Below are 21,272 nucleotides of genomic sequence, written 5' to 3' on the forward strand. Positions count from 1 at the left end.
CCTCAGGGAATTCATCTTGAATGGCGTCGACTGCTGGGCGGGCCGCCGGCTGCTGAGGAGGCGGGGGCAGCTGGCCAGTAGGCGGCGGGGGTAGCAGCCCTTCGCCCTTGGAGATTCGCGTGAGCCAGTGACACTTTTGAGTGGTGTGGTTGGATGGCTTTGCGCCGCTATGGAATTTGTAGGGAGCATCGAGGGTTTCCTCATAGGAAAACGCGGGCAGCCAATTCAACTTGCCGCCTCTCTGACGCTTGGGCGGGGGCTGCCCTTCTGGCTGCTGATCTTCAACTGTCGCCACTTGCCGGCTGGTGGAAGCCGGCATCGGGGCTTTGCGCTTATTGTCGTTCTGCTGCTGGTGCCGACTGGAGTCGCCAGCCGGGGTCCGAGGGGCCTAGGGAGCTACTTTGCTGGATGCATCAACTTGAATCTCCACCTTCATGGAGGAGTCGGCTGTGGCGTATTTGTCCACTATGATCAGCAACTCGTCGAGGGTGGCCAGCTCATCACAGATAAGCTTGTGCTTGAGCAGAGTGCCTTCTCTGCACCCGGCTGTGAAGTACTCAATAGCTTGCACCTCGTGCACGCCTTCGCGGGAATTGCGCAGCTCGGCCCAACACATGAGGTAGTCACGAGTCGACTCGTTGGGGCCTTGGACGCACAAGGAGAGCTGGTGTGGCTTGGGCGGCCACTTGTACGTGCTGGTGAAGTTGCGGATGAAGGCTTCAGTGAAATCTACCCAGCTGTTGATGCTGCGGGGGTTCAGACTGTCAAGCCATGTCCGGGCGGTGCCCTGGAGCATGAGCAGAACATACTTTACGGTGACACGCTTGTTGCCGTTTGCTATGCTGATGGCTGTGGAGTAGTCGACCAGCCAGTCCTCCAGCTTCACGGAGCCGGTATATTTGGGCGTGTCTCTTGGGAGCGTGAACCCTTTGGGGAAGGGCTCGTCGCGGATGCGGGGGCCAAAACAAGGCGGGCCCAGCGCATCTTCTTCTTCTAGCGCCAAGGATGGGTTGAGGCGATCGATCCGGTGGCGAGCATCGTTCTCTCGGACTCCTTCTCGGCGGCAAAGGCGGTCGCCGAGTGTCGGGTGGTCGATAGGCGGTGGGGAGACGCGTCTTTCTCTGCGCGGGGAGGCTGGTAGTCGCCTGGTCGTTCCACCGCTCGTGGGCGACCGTCTTAGTCGCGCTCGTTGGTGATGTGCGTCCGGCTGCGGCTAGCAACCGGCTTCTTGTCTCGTCGTCCGCGGGCACCACCAGTCGGTGTCCGGGACGTCGCGCCATGCTCCCAGCAGGGAGACGGGTCGTCGTTCCGCCGGTTGGGCTCTTCGGTGCGGCAGCCGGCTCCTTGCTGCTTGGCAGCTGCGTCAAGGAGCCGCTGGACGCGCTCCGTCATGTGGCGATGCTCATCACCCTCGAGATTGTCTAGCTCATCTGCTGCCGCCTGGGCGGCTCGTATGTTCTCCACAGGCATGGTGTAGACAGGACGATCTGCCCCGAACATGCTGGCAAAGGCCGCGCCATGTTGCCGGACCGTGCCGATGCGGCTAGGCCTGCCAGGAGCCGGTGTGCCGCCTGCCGCGCAGTCCATCTCGTGCTGGTAAGCCACCGAGAGGTGTCTCATGCTGGCCAGCTTCTTGGCGCTCTCGACGAGCTGGATGCGGCGGGCTTCCAGCGTCTCGGCGTTGGCATCTTCTGCGATGGGCGCAGATAGGTCTTGCACCGCTGCCTCGAGTGGGTCTCGGGCACCGTCACCGGAAACTCCATCGTGGCTGATGACAAGCACTTTCGTAACGGTGGTGCCGCCGCTGTCGGCACGGGGGAGAGGATCATCTACGACCACCACGTTGGTGGGGAATGCGTCGAGCGACGCCGTCTCGGAGTCAACAAGCATCGGGTCGGTGGAGCCAACCGACTCTAAGTCGATGGCCGGCTCATTGGCGACGTGGAGCTGGTCGAGGAGGCCGATGAGATGGCTATCAGGGCCGTCAGTGCCTGCGTCGGACGCAGGCTCGTTGGAGAGGCGGATCTCGCCAACAAGGTCGGCAAGGCAGCTTGCTGCACAGGCAACCTTTGCGCCAAGCAACGCATCAGCGCAAACGCCATCCGGTGTGCCTGGCCGGCTGCGCTCGCCAGGGAGGAAGAGGGTTCCCGTCCAGAACAGATCTCCGGATGACGGGGCACCTAGCCCCATGGTGGGCACCAAATGTCGGGGGTTTGGTGCGACATATGCCAAAGGATGGCTAATCATGATGGGGGCTAGTAAGACATCACCGGTGCCAGGAAGCGGGATGAGGCGAAGACATGGACGCCGGCGAATCTTACCCAGGTCCGGAGCTCTCCATGGAGATAACACCCCTAGTCCTGCTCTGCGCGGTCTCTGCATGATCACTCAAGCGACAATGGTGGCTACAAGCTTGCTCCTTGAGCTGTTTCTCTAGAGGAGGGAGGAGAGCAAGTCTAGCCCTAACTTCCCCTCTCTATATGGATGTGTGGGTGAACAAGAAGCTGAACCCTTTGCATGGGTGCCTTGGGGGGTTTATATAGGCCTACCCCCCAAGTGTACAATGGTAATTCGGCCGGGTGTAGGCCCGAGCCGTCAGTGCCTCTGGTCGCCGGCTTCTCCACTGGCTGGTGGGGCCCGCCGCCTGGTGGGTCCCGCCGTCTGTCTGGTACTTGGCCGACAGGCCGTACCCGCCACCTGCAGGTCCTGCCGGCTGCTCGATACTGTAGCGATGCGGCTAATGATGCATGCTTTGTCGGGGGATGCATGGCTACAGTGTCGCCGCCTGGCGGGTGTTTAATGTAGCCATTCCCCATCTCGTCTGGTTAATGGCGCACCGGTCCCCGGGAGGGGGAGGGCCGCCTGGTCATCTGCCGGCTCCTACTTGAGCCGACTGGCCAGAGACGGCCGCCTTCCGGTCTTCTCATTGTCAAGTGGGGCCCGCCGCCTGCGGGCCGTACCGACAGCCCATCGTGGGGGCGCAGCCCCTCTGACAGAGGTGACGTCAGGGTCAGCGTGGCAACAGTGCTGCGCCGAACGGAGGAGCCCGCTTGGTATGGCGCACTGTGGCCTTGCTATGCCCTAGGCTAGGGGCGGCATGGCGTGCTGTAGCCATGCCCCGTCTTGTCGTATTTATGAGGGCGCAGACTCTGAGAGTACTTGGGGCCGCCTGCTGGGAGCCGGCCTCTCCAGAGGCCGCCCGCCAGGAGTCGGCCCATCTCGAGGCTGCCTTCTGGGCCATGCCGCCTTCTGGCAGCCGGCCGCTTGGACCAGCCAGTGGGAAGAAGGCGGCGCTTTGGTCTTGGATTCTTTGAGGGGCGCAGTCGGCCCCGATGTCTTGAAACGCCATGGGGAGCTGATGAGGCTGCCCGTGGCTAATTACGCCGACAAGAGGTGTTCTTGAGCTCGGTGAGGTTGTATGGTGGCCTTGGTGGAATGGATCCAGTCCAAGATGAGATGCCTCCCATGGTAGTGGATAGTCCTATATATAGAGGCCCGGGTCCTCTTCCCAAATATTAGGCGGGAAGGGATCCCACAACGGCCAATTTGAAGGGGGACAACTAGTACAAGCTATCGTGACAAAAGGTGGCCTTCGCCTGCCAAAGGCTCTGGTGGTGACGCCGTCGTGGGCTCTGCGATGACCTCCGTCCTGCTGTCCTGCTGGTCCTGGTCTCGTTGCACCGATATGGAGACCTTTGCCTGATGCCTCGGGACTCCTCGTCTGCGCCTGCCCCTTTAGCACCAAAAAGGCAACCGGTACTCTGCTCGCGTTGGCGCCCGCCTGGCACCCGCCTGGCCTTGGTCGTCATGGCTCACGCCATGCGAACCTCGTGAGGTGCCCCTTGAATAGACCTCTCCGCTCCTCAGGAGCCAGCCTAGGGAGTCCGCCCCTGAGGAGGTCTTGTGTCGTCCACCTCGCGAGGCTTGGCCCCTCACGAGGGTCTTGAGTGTTTGCTAGTGAAGATGGGTCGTACCAGGCCGTTAGTGCGCCACGCCGTGGACTGCAGGCAAGCAGGTCTGGGGACCCCCGTTCCCAGAACGCCGACAGTAGCCCCTGGGCCTAAGGCGCACTTGGACTTGGCTTCGAGGCGAAGCCAAGGCCAAGTGCGGAGCGCCGCGGGCCCCAACATCTTGCGGCCTTGATTGACGCGCGGCGATTGATAGTACGTGGGCGTCTCCGCTTCCCCACGCTACCTCATCAACTGCATGACTTGACGAGTCCCCGCGGCATGCAAAAAAACCATCATTACCTGCGATCGTGGAGGCAGGCGGTTGGCCTCTGTTGGGCTATAAATGAGGAGAGGGGCGGAGCCCCCGTCGCTCATCTCCTCCTCTATTCCGCCCGCTTCTTCTTCTTCTTCCTCCTTGCCGCGACACTCATGGCGCCAGTGAAGAGGTTCTTGGCCGTCGAGAAGGGGAAGGCTCGCCAGGAGGGGCCTGGCTCGCAACCGCCTAAGAGGGGGCGTGGTCGCCCCTGCAAGCATGCCGCAACCCCCGCAATGGTCCCTCATGGGCACGGGCGAACTTCCTCGGGGTCTGGCGCCGTCCTTGGCGGCCGCGACGACGCCTCTTTGCGTGGCGGGAGCCGCCTAGGTCATGGCAGCCCCGTTAATGAAAGGAGGCGCGCCGTGCTCGCTGAGGGAGTCCTGGAGTAAGGGGTCCTTGGGCGTCCGGCCTGTTGTCCATGGGCCGGACTGATGGGCTGTGAAGACATGAAGGCCGAAGACTATACTCGTGTCCGGATAGGACTCTCCTGGGCGTGGAAGGCAAGCTTGGCGATCAACTATGAAGATTCTTTCTCATGTAACCGACTCTATGTAACCCTAGATCCCTCCGGTGTCTATATAAACTGGAGGGCGTAGTCCGGAAAGGATATACTCATTACCATAGTCATACATGCTAGGCCTCTAGGGTTTAGCCATTACAATCTCGTGGTAGATCTACTCTTGTAACACTCATATTCATCAAGATCAATCAAGCAGGAAGTAGGGTATTACCTCCATAGAGAGGGCCCGAACCTGGGTAAACATTGTGTCCCCCATCTCCTGCAACCATCGACCTTAGACGCACATTTCGGGACCCCCTACCCGAGATCCGCCGGTTTTGACACCGACATTGGTGCTTTCATTGAGAGTTCCACTGTGCCGTCGACGAAAGGTTCGATGGCCCCTTCGATCGTCCATAGTGACGCTGTCCAGGGAGAAACCTTCCTCCCCGGAAAGATCTTCGTGTTCGGCGGCTTCGTACTGCAGGCCAACTTGCTTGGCCATCTGGAGCAGATTGATAGTTACGCCCCTGGCCATCAGGTCAGATTCGGAAGCTTGAACTACGTCGCGGAGACTTAATCTTTGATGGATTTGAGACTGACGATCGCTCCCCCTCGCTCCGATGAACATGACTTAAATCTGTCATCGGGTCACATCCAGGAGATGGTTCCTGTTGCTACAATGGCCTTAAAGCCGGAGCAGATCGTGCCATTCGAGGCCACAGAGTCTGCGGCGTTGGAGCCGCACACAGACTCGACACCCTACAATATTTGCGTCAACGAAACTCCGGATTCGTCTCCGGCTATAAGTTCCGGACCATGTACGCCGGCGGACACCGAGCTGGATCGGTTATCAATTTTCGAATTCAGCGCCGCAGACATCTTCCAGCACTCACCTTTGGGTGATGTGCTAAACTCTTTAAAGAATTTGTCCTTGGAGAAGGACTCTCAGCCGAACTATGTTTGGTTCGAGCTAGAAGCTGATGATGGGGAACTTTGCTTCCCACCCGCCACCCACTTCATAGCCACAGTTGATGACTTAACCGACGTGCTTGACTATGGCTCCGAAGACATCGACGGTATGGACGACGATGCCAACAAGGAGCAAGGAGAAGACCCGCCATTCAGTGGACGTTGGACGGCGACCTCTTCGTACGATGTGTACATGGTTGAACACCAAAAAAAGCTAGCGACGATAACAAAGAAGATCCAGTTGCAAATAAACCTTCTAAGACACAGTCCAAGCGCCGGGGCCCTAAACGCCGTTCTAAGCCTCGCCGCTCAAAAGATGGCAACACTGGCACCAGAGAAAATAGTACTCCGGGCGACGCCAAAAACAATGGAGACCCTGTTGGAGCTACATCCAAACAAGAGGAACAAGACAACGGGCAAGTTAACCCTGATAAACAGACCATCCCAATGACCCGGATGACGACAGTTATTGTCCAGTCACCGAGGATGAGGAGAGCCTTGGCATCGAGGATTTCATCGTGCCTGAGGCACCCCTCGAGCAGGAGCGCTTCAAGCGCCAGCTAATAGCTACTGCAAGAAGCCTGAAGAAAAAGCAGCAGCAGCAGCTCCAAGCCGATCAAGACCTACTCATTGACAGATGGACCGATGTCCTGGCAGCCGAAGAATATGGCCTCAAGCGCCCAGCCAAAAGTTACCCGAAGCGCAGACTGCTACCTCAGTTCGATGAGGAGGCACCAGATCCCATACCTCCCTCGCGCAATGCGGAACGACCACCGCGTGGTCGGGACAGTGCGGCGGACCGACCACCCCATGGTCGGGACAAAATGGTAGCTCATGCCGAACAGCAGAACGCCCCACCGCCCCGCAAAAACAGAGACAAAACAGCTCGGGACTATACATACAACCTTCGGCAGGAACTGGACAGTAGAGCAGGACACACCAGATCAATCTACGGATCGCGAGCACGCTTTCCGACTCGGGATGACGGCTACCTATTCAGACGTGACAAACCTAGTCACGGCCGGGCCGATAACCACAGACGGACTTCATCGGAGGTGCGCCGTGACGCGGCCCGATATAGAGGCGCCGCACACCCTCTCTGCTTCACAGATGAAGTACTGGATCACGAATTCCCCGAGGGGTTCAAGCCCATCAATATCGAATCATACGACGGAACAACCGATCCCGCAGTATGGATCGAAGATTTTATTCTCTACATACATATGGCTCGAGGAGATGACCTCCACGCCATCAAATACCTCCCACTAAAATTAAGAGGGCCAGCTAGACACTGGCTAAATAGCCTGCCTGAAAATTCCATCGGCAGTTCAGAGGACTTGGAAGAAGCTTTTCTTGACAACCTCCAAGGCACTTATGTCCGGCCACCAGACGCCGATGACTTAAGTCATATAGTTCAACAACCTGGAGAATCAACCAGAAAATTCTGGACTAGGTTCCTAACCAAAAAGAACCAGATCGTTGACTGTCCGGATGCCGAAGCCCTAGCGGCCTTCAAACACAGCATCTGCGACGAATGGCTCGCCCGCCACCTCGGCCAAGAAAAGCCGAAATCCATGGCAGCCCTCACGACACTCATGACCCGCTTTTGCACGTGTGAGGATAGTTGGCTGGCTCGTAGTACAAACACAGCCAACGAGGCAGGCCCCTCCGAGGCCAAAAACAGCACCGGCAAGCTCCGGCGCAATAAACACAAACGCCGAAGTAATGGCGATAACACCGATGACACGGCAGTTCACGTCGGATTCAGCGGCTCCAAGTCCGGCCAGCGGAAGAAGCCCTACAAAAGGAACAATGAGGGACCATCCAGCTTGGACCGCATACTCGACCGTTCGTGACAAATACATGGCACCCCAGACAAACAAGCCAATCATACCAACAGGGATTGTCGGGTTTTTAAACAGGCTGGCAAGTTAAATGCCGAGAACAAGGAAAAGGGATCACAAAGCGAGGACAAGGACGAAGAGCCCCGGCAGCCGAACACTGGGGGTAGAAGAAATTTCCCCCTCAAGTCAAAACGGTGAACATGATATACGCTACACACATCCCCAAAAGGGAGCGCAAGTGAGCACTCAGGGACGTCTACGCGGTAGAGCCAGTAGCCCCAAAATTCAATCCGTGGTCGTCATTCCCGATAACCTTCGATCGTCGAGATCATCCAACTAGTATCCACCATGGCGGTTCGGCCGCGCTGGTCCTCGACCCAATCATCGACGGATTTCACCTAACACGAGTCCTAATGGACGGTGGTAGCAGCCTCAACCTGCTCTATCAGGATACAGTGCGTAAAATGGGCATTAATCCCTCATGAATCAAGCCCACAAAGACTACCTCTAAAGGAGTCATACCAGGCGTAGAGGCCCATTGCACGGGCGCAATCACGCTGGAAGTGGTCTTCGGTTCCCCGAACAACTTCCGAAGCGAAGAGTTAATCTTCGATATCGTCCCCTTCCACAGCGGCTACCACACACTGCTTGGACGAACTGCGTTTGCTAGATTCAACATAGTGCCGCACTATGCTTATCTCAAGCTCAAGATGCCCGGTCCTCGCAGCGTCATAACAGTCAACGGAAACACTAAGCGCTCCCTCCGAACAGAGGAGCACACAGCCGCCCTAGCAGCAGAGGTACAGAGCGGCCTTCTCAAGCAGAACCGGAATCCGGCTGCCAAGCCCCTGGACATCACTAAGAGAGTCCGGACCACACTGCAATAGGACAGTTTGGCTCGTCAAGAGCTCGACTAGCAATTCGGCCTCCGTCCCAGTCCTGACGAGGTAGCCGCATCCGCACCTCGCGTACATAATTATGCACTCAAAATCCCATGGGCATGACGGAGGCACATCTAGCTTGTGATCCACAGTTCGGCTACACCGATCCCGGACTCACTAGTATCTTTGCTATTTCCTTTTTTCTTTTTCTTTTTTCCTTTTTTCAGGTATCTTTCATACAGGCCTCCTCCGATGGCCTGATTTTCGGTCCTGTCAAAGGACAAGTACACCAGATTGGAGCAGAGCAAGGGCATATAGGGGAAGCCCTAGAGGACAATTCAACGACTACTCTACCTGTTTTTCAGTACCCAAATGCAGCTCTCCTCTGGTTTTGGCATGTTAAATAGCCGGTTGCTTATTGCATTACTTGTATAAATGCGCTTTGACGCATTAACCCAACCACAATGGAAACTGTTTACGGCCCACGTCAAGGGGCCCCAGATACTACCTTTGCTCTTTTTCTGTTTCCCGTTGCTATTAATTACATATATATTCGCACCCGTACACTGTGGTACGTTTCATATTCGCCAGGGGCTTTCTATCGCCCCATAATACGGCAACAAAGTCCGAACACTTCTTATAGATAAGTTCGGCACCCCGAATTTAGCATTATATGCATTGGCTCCGAATCATGTCTTTGGTCTATAGTTGGTTTGCCCGGCTGCTGTGCTTGCTACCCTACGTTCCGCTATATCGGCTAGGGTAGTAAAGGGAGAACTACTGCGATTGTGTCCTGGCCTAGACCAGATGAGCACCTCAGTAGAGAAAGCCAAAAACTGAATGTCATGATGCGGCGAGAGCCGGTCAGCTGTTCAGAGGTCATAAATCGTTGGAGATTTTTTCCGCATCTCGCGAAGGATCGGTACTTCCCGACCAGACGCTGACAACACCCTGATTTGTATACCAGGGGCTGCGCCTATGTTTTATTATAAAACTCCGATGGCTAAGTGAGGGCGTTTAAGCCGCATAGTCTGATTGCATGGTTCGTTGCGCTAAACAACTCCTTCAAGGACCATATAATTGGATCAAGATTGTTTAGATTCCATCCCGAACACCTCCGTACTACCTACGTGAGGGCAGAAGCCGACGACTGGCCAACCCTCAGATTTAATATAACACGGCCACATAGGAGGAAACAATCAAAACATAACAAACATTATCTTACAAACCGGATTTGTTCTCATCATACAAGGCAAAAAAATGAATGTCTTCATTCAAAAATAAGGTCCTGCCCGCACTGCGCGGCTGCAAGACGAGATCCCTCCAGGACATCCGCAAAATATCGCTCGGGTGTGCGGTGCTCCTTGCCCTCCGGCGGCCCACTGGCCACCTCGGCGGCGTCCATCTTCGCCCACCACATCTTGCAACGAGCGAAGGCCATGCGGGCACCCTCGATGCAGACTGATCGCTTGACAATGTCTAGCCGCGGACACGCCTCCATCACCCGCTTCACGAGGCCAAAATAATTGCTGGGTATCGCCTCGGCTGGCCATAGCCGGATTATTAAGTCCTTCATGGCCAGTTCGGCCACCCTGTGCAGCTCGACCAACTGTTTCAGCTGATCGGTAAAGGGCACCGGAAGTTCTGGCACATCGTATTGCATCCAGAACAGCTTCTCCGTGGAGCTCCCTTCTTTGGCTCGGAAGAACTCCGTACCATCGGACATGCTGCATGGTAGATCCGCAAAAGCCCCTGGGCAACTCCGAATCCGGGTTAGTAAAAGGTACTTCCTCTCTGCATACTTGCTTTGCATGTTAAATGCCTTACCCGCTGCGATCTTCTTGGCCTCCTGGATCTCCTGGAGAGCGTCTCGGGCCTCGCTCTATGCGGCCTCCGCGCTCTGGCGAGCTTTGGTAAGTTCGGTCTCTCGAACGGACGCTTCGCGCTCCAAGGCCTCACACTTTTTTACCGCGTCCTGGAGCTCTTGCTGGATCTCGTCGACCCGGGCCTTGAGCTTCTTACGTGCGGCTTGCTGCTGGATAGCCTTCCCCTCGGCTTCGGTCAGGGCATTTTTCAGGGCCTCGACCTCGGTTGCCGCCCCTACACACATTATGACACTCCGGTCAAATACTCACCACTTATTCTTTCCGAATACACAGCAAGTCGTCACTCACCTTGCTTCTTCTGGAGCTTTATCTTCACCTCGCCGAGCTCGTTCTCGGCCCACTCCAACCTCTGCTTCAGTTCAGAGTCTTCGGCAGCATGCGAGGTCGCGGCCAACAGCGACGCCTGCTCATTCATATATATCAAGTTAGTCTCCTACAAAGGGTTGATCCCCTCTCCGACATTTCTTTCCGAACACCGGACAGTGTCTCAGGGGCTACTGTCAGCACGGGGTGTTCTCTTCCTATGTGACTTACCTCAAAACCTGTCAACAGATTGTTGCAGGCCTCGTTCAGTCCGCTCTTGGCGGACTGAATTTTCTCGATCACCGTACCCATAAGGACACGGTGCTCGTCCACAATGGAGGCGGCTCGTAGTGCCTCCATCAGGTTATCCGATGCCCCTGGCTGGACAGGGGCCATCGGTGGAATTGGCGCACCCCCCTCCTTCGAAGGAAGGCGCGCGCCAGATTCCGGGGCTGTATCGGTCCCTGGGATCGTATTCGGCTGAGGGCCAAATTGAATACATCCCTCTTCGCCATCCTCCATGGGGATCTGCTCCCCCATATGTCTGGCAGCGGAGGTCTCGCCTTGCGGCGCCTCCTGGACGACGTCCTGGGCCCCTCCCTGACTCGGAGCGGTCCTCCGGGACAACACTTTGGTGTCGTCCTTGGCCTCAGGGGAGTAAGCGGGCGGCAGCGACATGCTGGCCATTCCCGCCGGATCCAATGAACCCCTTGAAGAGGATCGCTGGATGCTGCCACGGGCCGGACTGCAATGGCACAATTAACCACGTTAAAACGATAAAAAAGAGAGGTCAGGTACACTTATGTATTGGAGTCATAGTACTTAAGATGCGGCCCGGGGCTTAGTGCGGAGCCGTCGCTCCGGACTGCTATCAACGTCCCACGCGGTGTCGACCGCAAGGGCGCCCTTCCCCTTCTTGGGCGTTCTCACCTCAAGATTCGTGGACGCCCCCTCTTCTTCTCCTTAGGAGGAGGTTTCTTCTCCTCCTCCTCCCCCTCTTCCTCGTCGTCATCCTCAGGGACAAAGGAATGGGCTTCCTCGTCTTCGGACATCACGTCCGAAGTGCCCTTGCGACGGGGCCCACTTTTGCCCCCCTTGGCCTTCTTCTCCGGCGCCTTGTATGGCACCGACACCAGCATCTTCGCCAGGCGCGGGATGGCGGGTTCTTCAGGCAGCGGAGCCGGACACTGGATCCGCTTCGCCCTCTCCATCCAATCCTAAAAAGGCAATGATAAAACTCAGACATCATCCTCGAAACAATTAAGTTGGGGATACGTCAAAAATAACATACCTCGCTGGTGAGGTGTTTACAATCATGACCACGGTCTTAATCCGTGGCCGGCGGTTTCTCGTTGCCCTTAAAGAGCAACTTCCAGGCAACTTCGTGAGTAGTTTCGAAGGGCCTTTCCAGGGTTTGGTGCTTCTTCGGATTAAACTCCCACAGAGGGCGACGTCTGCGCTGTCACGGGAGGATCCGGCGAACTAGCATCACCTGGATTACATCGACAAGCTTGACGTTCTTGGCTATCATACTCTGAACGCGCGTCTGCAGCGCTATTAGCTCATCGGGCGAACACCAGTCCGGACTCTTCTTGACCCAGGAGGTGAGTCGCATGGGAGCACCGGAGCGGAATTCGGCAGCTGCGGCCCAGGTGGTGCCACGGGGTTGTGTGATGTAGAACCACTGTTTCTGCCACTCCTTTACCGTCTCCACGAAAGTGCCTTTCGACCAGGAGACGTTTGACAGCTTACTCCCCATGGCTCCCCCGCACTCCGCGTGCTGGCCATCCACCACCTTCGGCTTCACATTGAAGACTTTGAGCCAAAGCCCGAAGTGGGGTTGGATGCGGAGGAAGGCCTCACACACGACGATAAACGTCGAGATGTTGAGGAAGGAGTTCGGGGATAGATCGTGGAAATCTATCCCGTAATAATACATCAGCCCGCGAACAAAGGGGTGGACCGGGAACCCTAGTCCATGAAAGAAATGAGGGAGGAACACAACCCTCTCGTTGGGCTCAGGCGTGGGGACGACTTGTCCCTCGGCCGGCAGGCGGTGAACGATTTGCTTCGCCAAGTATCCGGCCGCCCGAAGCTCAGTAATGTCCTCTTCCTTGACGGAGGAGACCATCCACTTGCCCTGACCTGCGGATCCGGACATGGTTGAGTGCTAGCTCGAGTGGAAAGGAGATGAGAACTTGGGCGCTGGAGCTCGAGATTGGAAGGGCGGAGATAGAGAGAAGGCGTGGGAGAAGAAGGGCGAGCTCTTATCCCTTTATAATGGTAGTAAATGTTGAGCACCTCCCCACTCGCCTTAGAATTCGCCTATTCCCAAGGCTGTATAAATGGCACGGTTGGGTTACCCATACCCGCATTGATGAGAATCCCGCAATAAAGGGACACGATCTCTGCTTTGACAAGACGTGCCGCAACCGCGTCTCGAAACGTGGAACGGTGAATACAAAACGGTCCGAAGTTATGACCGGGCTGACGTAATGTCATGTTGTAAAATGCTGTCAGCGGATGGGATTTGTGCAATTATTATATTCTCTCTGCGGTTGTGTGTGGTACATGTTACATATCCGGATATTATCATTGCGTCCGAAGACTATCTTGGAGCTCGGAAAGAAGGGAACCCGCCTTGCAATGCCGAAGACAATCTGCGCGCCGGACTCCTCGTCATTGAAGCCAGGTTCAGGGGCTACTGAGGGAGTCCTGGACTAAGGGGTCCTCGGGCGTCCGGCCTATTGTCCATGGGCCGGATGATACTTCTCCGTCGTATCTATAATTTTTGATTGTTCCATGCCAATATTATACAACTTTAATATACTTTTTGGCAACTTTTTATACTATTTTTGGGACTAACATATTGATCCAGTGCCCAGTGCCAGTTCCTGTTTGTTGCATGTTTTATGTTTCGCAGAAACCCCATATCAAACGGAATCCAAACGGGATAAAAACGGACGGAGAATATTTCTGGAATATTTGGAAAATACGGGAAGAAGAATCAACGCGAGACGGTGCCCGAAGGGGGCACGAGACACGGGGGCACACCTGCCCCCCTCGTGGGCCTCCTGTAAGCCGGTTGCTGCTCTTCTTTGGCTGCAAGAAAGCTAATTTTCGGAAAAAAAATCTCGGCGAAGGTTTCAATCCAATCGGAGTTCCGATCTCCATATATATACGAAACGGTGAAAGGGCAGAAGACCAGAACGCAGAAACAGAGAGAGACAGATAGACAGATCCAATCTTGGAGGGGCTCTCGCCCCTCCCCTGTCATGGAGGCCAAGGACCAGAGGGGAAACCCTTCTCCCATCTAGGGAGGAGGTCAAGGTAGAATAAGAAGAAGTGGCCCCCTCTCCCCTTCTCTTCCGGTGGCGCTGGAATGCTGCCGTGGCCACCATCATCATCACCGCGATCTACACCAACACCTCCGCCATCTTCACCAACATCTCCATCACCTTCCCCCCTCTATCTACAGCGGTCCACTCTCCCGCTACCCGCTGTACCCTCTACTTGAACATGGTGCTTTATGCTTCATATTATTATCCAATGATGTGTTGGCATCCTATGATGTCTGAGTAGATTTTCGTTGTCCTACCGGTGGTTGATGAATTACTATGATTGATTTAATTTGCTTGTGGTTATGTTGCTGTCCTTTGGTGCCCATCATATGAGCGCGCGTGTGGATCACACCATAGGGTTAGTTGTATGTTGATAGGACTATGTATTGGAGGGCAAGAGTGACAGAAGCTTCTACACAGCATAGAAATTGATGCATACGGGATTGAAGGGGGACCAATATATCTTAATGCTATGGTTGGGTTTTACCTTAATGAACATTAATAGTTGCGGATGCTTGCTAATAGTTCCAATCATAAGTGCTTAGAATTCCAAGTCAGGGATGACATGCTAGCAGTGGCCTCCCCCACATAAAACTTGCTATCGGTCTAGTAAACTAGTCAATTGCTTAGGGACAATTTCCCAACTCCTACCACCACTTTTCCACACTCGCTATATTTACTTTATTGTGTTTTTATCTAAACAGCCCCTAGTTTTTATTTACGTGCTCTTTATATTCCTGCCTACCTATCCAAAAACACCTACAAAGTACTTCTAGTTTCATACTTGTTTTAGGTAAAGCGAACGTTAAGCGTGCGTAGAGTTGTATCGGTGGTTGATGGAACTTGAGGGAATATTTGTTCTACCTTTAGCTCCTCGTTGGGTTCGACACTCTTACATATCGAAAGAGGCTACAAATGATCCCCTATACTTGTGGGTTATCAAGACCTTTTTCTGGTGCCGTGGGGTGAATATTCTCGTGTGTGCTTGTTTGCTTTATCACTAAGTAATTTTTATTTGCTGTTCTTAGTTGTTCTTTATCTTTAGTTATGTCTATGGAACAGGAAATACCAAAAAAATTAGGTGTACTTGCTACTCATGGAGATGGGGAACCTCCTAAAACCCTCGATGTTGGTTATGTGAAAGATATTATGTACTACTTTGATAATCCTGAGAAAACCCCATTCAACTATGTAATGGGAGACACGTTGGATCAACGCGAATACTTTAGGGATTATTGCTTGACTCAGAAAGGGAAACTATTATGGGATCAAATTCATATATTGAAGTGGTATGCTAGGCAACTATGCTTGAGATATGATTATACTTGTTGCTCTAGGATGAAGGCTCCACACCTTCCCTTTTCATGTAAATTTAATGATAATGAAACCTTGGCTTCTTATGCTAAAGGTATATATGATTACTATGATGTGGAACAAATAGAAGAATTTGTTGCTTTTATGGGTGCTTATGAAATTGAATCTATATTTAAAGAATGTGAAAATCTTTATGATGTTGTTTATAGACCTGAAAATTTAGCTATCCTTAAATATTGCTATGAGAATTATGAATACAATGCCGATATTGATGCATTTATTGAGAAAGTCTCCGCTGTCCCAAAAGAGACTAATATTTTTCAGGAGTCTATGGAAGAAGAAATTGATGAAACTATGAGCTCATTGGATGAAAAAGATGAGGAGGAGAACGAAGAACAAAAGGAGGAAGAGCGGATTGATCACCCGTGCCCACCTTCCAATGATAGTAACCCTTCAACTCATACATTGTTTAATTTCCCTTCGTACTTACCGAAGGATGAATGCTATGATGATTATTATGATCCCGTTGATTCTTTTGAAATATCCCTTTTTGACAATGCTTGCTATGCCTGTGGCCAAGATGCCAATATGAATTATTCTTATGGAGATGAACTTGCTATAGTTACTTATGTTAAACATGAAATTGTTGCTATTGCACCCACACATGATAGTCCTATTATCTTTCTGAATTCTCCCAACTACACTATTCCCTCCATTCCACAATGTAGTGCTTCCTCTATCTCCGTGCTTCAACTTTGATCGTAAATTTAACTACCAAGACCGATTGCGGCGGGAGCAAAAATTATATCAGTGAATTCATATTCGAAAGAAGTTTTTAATTATGTAATTTTTTCACCCGCCGCAGTCGGTCTCGTTCATTAAATTTATGGTCAAAGTTCGACCTCGGGAAGCGCGGGCGCACTATATTTTGGAATGGAGGGAGTATATAGGAGAAGTTTGCACTTATTAAGGATTATATTGATGGGTTGCCTTTTACCGTCGCACATGATGATTTCGATGAATATAATATGCATGTGCTTGCTGCTCCTACTTGCAATTATTATGAGAGAGGAACTATATCTCCACCTCTCTATGTTTCCAACATGAAAAAATTGCAAGAAACTGTTTATACTATGCATTAGCCTTTACTATGTGTGCATGAATTGTTCTTTTATGACATGCCGATGCATAGGAAGAGAGTTAGACTTCGTCATTGCTTGATATATGTTGCCTTGTGCTCACTACGAAATCACAAATCATTGTTAATTAAAATTGGCTTTGATATACCTTGGGATCCGGGTGGATTCACTACTTGAGCACTATATGCCTAGCTTAATGGCTTTAAAGAAAGCGCTGCCAGGGAGACAACCCGGAAGTCTTAGAGAGTCATTTATTTCTGTTGTGTGCTTTTATAAAGTTTAAAAACAAAAAAATAAATAGGGGAACCCAAAACTTTTCAAAAAGAAAAGTGAAAGTGAGATAGACGAGCATTGTGAAAGTGGGGGACGTCCTTGAACTTTGTTCATGCCCATGGAAACTTTGTGAATCTTGATTACAGAAACTTTTCAACAAAAATAATTATCCCCTTGTACAATTCCATTGTATTATAAAAATAATGTGCCAAGGTTTGCCTTTAGGATGTTTACAATGCTTGTTGGTTTGTGCGGTGCAGGACAGAAACTTTGGCTGTAGTGCACGATTTTACATTTTTTACTGGAACGTCAAACGGTTCTGAAACTTTTTGAACTGTCTTTCTATACAAATTTTTTATTTTTCCTAATTTTGGCAGAAGTTTTCAAGTATCAGAAGTATGGTGAATGTTCAGATTATTACAGACTGTTCTGTTTTAGACAGATTCTGTTTTTGATGCATAGTTTACTTGTTTTGATGAAACTATCAATTCCTATCAGTGGATTAAGCCATGGAAAAGTTATATTACAGTAGACACAATTCAAAAACAAAATATGAATTGGTTTGCAACAGTACTTAGAGTAGTGATTTGCTTTATTATACTAACGGATCTTACCGAGTTTTCTGTTGAAGTTTTGTGTGGATGAAGTGTTCGATGATCGAGAAGGTCTCGATGTGAGAAGAAGGAAGAGAGGCAAGAGCTCAAGCTTGTGGATGCCCGAGGAACCCCAAGTAAATATTCAAGGAGACTCAAGCATCTAAGCTTGGGGATGCCCCGGAAGGCATCCCATCTTTCTTCAACAAGTATCGGTATGTTTTCGGATTCGTTTCGTTCATGCGATATGTGCAAATCTTGGAGCGTCTTTTGCATTTAGTTTTCACTTTTATTTTATGCACCATGCTGGTATGAGATAGTCCTTGGTTGATTTATAGAATGCTCATTGCACTTCACTTAAATCTTTTGAGTATGGCTTTATAGAATGCTTCATGTGCTTCACTTATATCATTTGAAGTTTGGATTGCCTGTTTCTCTTTACATAGAAGACCGCCATTTGTAGAATGCTCTTTTTCTTCACTTATATTTGTTAGAGAGTGGGCATATCCTTTGTAGAAAGAATTAAACTCTCTTGCTTCACTTATATCTATTTAGAGAGATGACAGGAATTGGTCATTCACATGGTTAGTCATAAAATCCTACATAAAACTTGTAGATCACTGAATATGATGTGTTTGATTCCTTGCAATAGTTTTGCGATATAAATATGGTGATATTAGAGTCATGCTAGTGGGTAGTTGTGGATTGTAGAAATACTTGTGTTGAGGTTTGTGATTCCCATAGCATGCACGTATGGTGAACCGTTATGTGATGAAGTCGGAGCATGATTTATTTATTGATTGTCTTCCTTATGAGTGGCGGTCGGGGACGAGCGATGGTCTTTTCCTACCAATCTATCCCCCTAGGAGCATGCGCGTAGTACTTTGTTTCGATGACTAATAGATTTTTGCAATAAGTATGTGAGTTCTTTATGACTAATGTTGAGTCCATGGATTATACGCACTCTCACCCTTCCATCATTGCTAGCCTCTTCGGTACCGTGCATTGCCCTTTCTCACCTCGAGATTGGTGCAAACTTTGCCGGTGCATCCAAACCCCGTGATACAATACGCTCTATCACACATAAGCCTCATTATATCTTCCTCAAAACAGCCACCATACCTACCTATCATGGTATTTCCATAGCCATTCTGAGATATATTGACATGCAACTTCCATCATCATCATATACATGACTTGAGCAGTTATTGTCATATTGCTTTGCATGATCGTAAGACAGCTAGCATGATGTTTTCATAGCTTGTCCGTTTTTTGATATCTTTGCTATGCTAGATCATTGCACATCCTGGTGCACTGCCAGAGGCATTCAAATAGAGTCATATCTTTGTTCTGGTATCGAGTTGTAATATTGAGTTGTAAGTAAATAAAAGTGTGATGATCATCATTATTAGAGCATTGCCCCAGTGAGGAAAGGATGATGGAGACTATGATTCCCCCACAAGTCGGGATGAGACTCCAGATTTATCAAAATAAAAGAGGCCAAAGAAGCCCAAATAAAAAAAGAGGCCAAAGAAGCCCACCAAAAAATAAAAAAAATAAAAAATGAGAAAATAAAAAAATGAGAGAAAAAGAGAGAAGGGGAAATGTTACTATCCTTTTACCACACTTGTGCTTCAGAGTAGCACCACGTTCTTCATATAGAGAGTCTCTTGAGATATCACTTTCATATACTAGTGGAATTTTCATTATAAAACTTGGCTTGTATATTCCGATGATGGGCTTCCTCAAATGCCCAAGGTCTTCATGAGCAAGCAAGTTGGATGCACACCCGCTTAGTTTCCAGTTTGAGCTTTCATACACTTATAGCTCTTAGTGCATCCGTTGCATGGCAATCCCTACTCCTCACATTGACATCAATTGATGGGCATCCCCATAGCCCGTTGATTAGCTGCGTCGATGTAAGACTTTCTCCTTTTTGTCTTCTCCACACAACCTCCACCATCATATTCCATTCCACCTATAGTGCTATGTCCATGGCTCACGCTCATGTATTGCGTGAAAGTTGAAAAGGTTTGAGAACGTCAATAGTATGAAACAATTGCTTGGCTTGTCATCGGGGTTGTGCATGATTTGAATATTTTGTGTGGTGAAGATGGAGCATAGCCAGACTATATGATTTTGTAGGGATAACTTACTTTGGCCATGTTATTTTGAAAAGACATGATTGCTTTATTAGTAGGCTTGAAGTATTATTGTTTTTTATGTCAAATGATAGACTATTGCTTTGAATCACTCGTGTATTAATATTCATGCCATGATTAGATTATGTGATCAAGATTATGCTAGGTAGCATTCCACATCAAAAATTATCTTTTTATCATTTACCTACTCGAGGACGAGCAGGAATTAAGCTTGGGGATGCTGATATGTCTCCATTGTATCTATAATTTTTGATTGTTCCATGCCAATATTATACAACTTTCATATAATTTTTGGTAACTTTTTATACTATTTTTGGGACTAACATATTGATCCAGTGCCCAGTGCCAGTTCCTGTTTGTTGCATGTTTTATGTTTCGCAGAAACCCCATATCAAACAGAATCCAAACGGGATAAAAACGGACGGATAATATTTTTGGGATATTTGGAAAATACGGGAAGAAGAATCAACGCGAGACGGTGCCCGAAGGGGGCACGAGGCAGGGGGCGCGCCTGCCCCCCTCGTGGCCCCCCCATAAGGCGGTTGCTGTTTGCCGCAATAAAGCTAATTTTTGGAAAAAAATCTCGGCGAAGGTTTCAATCCAATCGGAGTTACGGATCTCCATATATATATACGAAACAGTGAAAGGGCAGAAGACCAGAACGCAGAAACAGAGAGAGACAGATCCAATCTCGGAGGGGCTCTCGCCCCTCCCATGCCATGGAGGACAAGGACCATAGGGGAAACCCTTCTCCCATCTAGGGAGGAGGTCAAGGAAGAAGAAGAAGAAGGGGGCCCCTCTCCCCTTCTCTTCCGGTGGCGCCGGAATGCTGCCGTGGCCACCATCATCATCACCGCGATCTACACCAACACCTCCGCCATCTTCACCAACATCTCCATCACCTTCCCCCCTCTATCTACAGCGGTCCACTCTCCCGCAACCCGTTGTACCCTCTACTTGAACATGGTGCTTTATGCTTCATATTATTATCCAATGATGTGTTGCCATCCTATGATGTCTGAGTAGATTTTCGTTGTCCTATCGGTGGTTGATGAATTGCTATGATTGATTTAATTTTCTTGTGGTTATGTTGTTGTCCTTTGGTGCCCATCATATTAGCGCCCGCGTGGATCACACCATAGGGTTAGTTGTATGTTGATAGGACTATGTATTGGAGGGCAAGAGTGACAGAAACTTCTAGCTAGCATAGAAATTGATGCATACAGGATTGAAGGGGGACCAATATATCTTAATGCTATGGTTGGGTTTTACCTTAATGAACGTTAGTAGTTGCGGATGCTTGCTAATAGTTCCAATCATAAGTGCATAGAATTCCAAGTCAGGGATGACATGCTAGCAGTGGCCTCTCCCACATAAAACTTGCTATTGGTCTAGTAAACTAGTCAATTTCTTAGGGACAAGTTCGCAACTCCTACCACCACTTTTCCACACTTGCTATATTTACTTTATTGTGTTTTTATCTAAATAGCCCCTAGTTTTTATTTACGTGCTCTTTATATTCCTGCTTACCTATCCAAAAACACCTACAAAGTACTTCTAGTTTCATACTTGTTTTAGGTAAAGCGAACATTAAGCGTGCGTAGAGTTGTATCGGTGGTCGATAGAACTTGAGGGAATATTTGTTCTACCTTTAGCTCCTCGTTGGGTTCGACACTCTTACTTATCGAAAGAGGCTACAATTGATCCCCTATACTTGTGGGTTATCACCGGACTGATGGGCTATGAAGACATGAAGGCCGAAGACTGTACTCGTGTCCGGATAGGACTCTCCTTGGCGT

Source organism: Aegilops tauschii, chromosome 4, assembly GCF_002575655.3.
Source record: "Aegilops tauschii subsp. strangulata cultivar AL8/78 chromosome 4, Aet v6.0, whole genome shotgun sequence".
Classification (NCBI taxonomy): domain Eukaryota; kingdom Viridiplantae; phylum Streptophyta; class Magnoliopsida; order Poales; family Poaceae; genus Aegilops; species Aegilops tauschii.